The 1,806-nt window shown below is 38.2% G+C and overlaps 1 long non-coding RNA gene across 1 annotated transcript; it reads left to right on the forward strand.

Annotated features, from left to right (window-relative positions):
* The first annotated feature begins 623 nt into the window (after positions 1 to 623).
* On the forward strand, positions 624 to 1,550 carry LOC145062403 (uncharacterized). Its single transcript, XR_013687548.1, has 2 exons — positions 624 to 1,069; positions 1,165 to 1,550. It is a non-coding gene; the product is annotated as an uncharacterized LOC145062403 (long non-coding RNA).
* Positions 1,551 to 1,806: the final 256 nt, after the last annotated feature.

The following is a 1,806-nucleotide window of genomic DNA, read 5'->3' on the forward strand; positions in this document are numbered from 1 at the left end:
CCGCCTCTCTCCCATAGGGTGCAAACGAGCCAAGCCGAGCCCGAGCCTGACCAGGCTCGGCTCGGGCTCGTTTAAGTTCTAAGAGGCTCGAGCTCGAGCTCGGCTTGATTCGAGCTTCTTGTACTGAGCTCGGCTCGAGCTCGTAAATAATTATACAAGCTCGACTCGGGCTCTGGCTCAGCCGCTCAGCTCGTTTTTTGTCTGACTTGCCTAAATAAGTTTAAGCTCGGCTCGAGCTCGTTAAGAAGCTTGATTACTAATACCCTAAATTCCTAATCCACAAATATGTTTTTATTTTAATATATAAAAAAAATAAGAAATTACATTATATAAAGGCTCGTTTAGGCTCGCAAGCCTAATCGAGCTTAGTGACATAGGCTCGAGCTCGAGCTCGTTTAATAAATAAGCTTAATATTAAGTTCGAGTTTGGCTCGGACTCGTCTAAAACCGGTTTTGAGTCGAGCTTTTAACGATCCAATGACGAGTATGTTGGCTCTCTCTCTCTCTCTCTCTCTCTCTCTCTCTCTCTCTCTCTCTCTCTCTCTCTCTCTCTCTCTCTCTCTCTCTCTCTCTCTCTCTCATCAAGAATATAAGAACTTTGTATTCGTTTGTTTTTCGGGCATCAGAACCATCTCGAAAAAAAGGAAAGGATGACTCGTGTTTTTGTTCAGAGGGGTTCTTCTGCTGCTGGGCCTTCTTCATCATTTAATAATACAAACATGTCGAGTTCTTCGTCTTCATCAAGTCGACCTCAGGCTTAGGTTACAGGGGACGACATCTAAGAACAAGTTCTTTCTGAAGATCTTCCTGTAGAAACTATTGAAAGTGATCGAAATGAGTGTCTTGATGTACCCACTACTGATAAAAGCAAAGATGAAATCCACCTCCACCTCCACCACTTGCTTCGCCTACTCTCCCCCAAAACCATCTTCAACAGGTTCTAATTCCCATAGATTTACGCCTGGTAATTCTATCGCTTTACGAATTGGTTCATCTAGAAGAGCCACCTTGGCCAGTTGTTTCCACCGAATCAAGAAAAACTGTGTGGGTCGTAATTGGAAATTGATGGGTTAGTTTTCAAATGCTATCTCAAAGCTTTCAGAACTTTGAATATTATCGCTCTTGTTCAATTATTGATGTGGTGAAATTCCTGATGAAATTTAGGGAATGGAGAAAATGGAAGTGATTGATCTCGAAGGGAACATGCTCGATTGGAATTTAAACTCTAATTTCAGAGATTTGGAAAACCTTAGGGTTCTTAAATCTTAAGATTGGGTTTAATCAGATATCTGGAAAAATACCCGATTCATTATCCAATTTGAAGAATCTCCAGGTGTTTAATCTTATAGGAAATCATCTAAAAACTGCAATTTTTTTTTGGAATTTGACTTCAAATGTTTGAAATGAGAAACTCGAGAGCTGTTCTTGTTCTTTTATTTAGCTTGTGTTTTCAATTTGTATTCAATGGTGATTTAGAAGCACTCCTGGAGATAAAGTCATCCATTGATCCTTCAAATTCATTACAAAGGAGAGGAAATGATTTCTATAAATGGGAAGGGGTTCGGGAATGCTTGATTTTTGTATATATATATATATATATATATATATATATATATATATATATATATATATATATATATATATAGAGAGAGAGAGAGAGAGAGAGAGAGAGAGAGAGAGAGAGAGAGAGAGAGAGAGAGAGAGAGAGAGTAGTGGGCCCTATTTTGTTTTAACATTAATATTTAAATAAAAATAAAAGTAAATTATTAAAGAAAATGAAAAACAAACTAAAAGGGTAGATTGGTC

The sequence above is a fragment of the Lactuca serriola genome, chromosome 7, assembly GCF_051521515.1.
Source record: "Lactuca serriola cultivar US96UC23 chromosome 7, Lser_US96UC23_V15, whole genome shotgun sequence".
Lineage (NCBI taxonomy): Eukaryota > Viridiplantae > Streptophyta > Magnoliopsida > Asterales > Asteraceae > Lactuca > Lactuca serriola.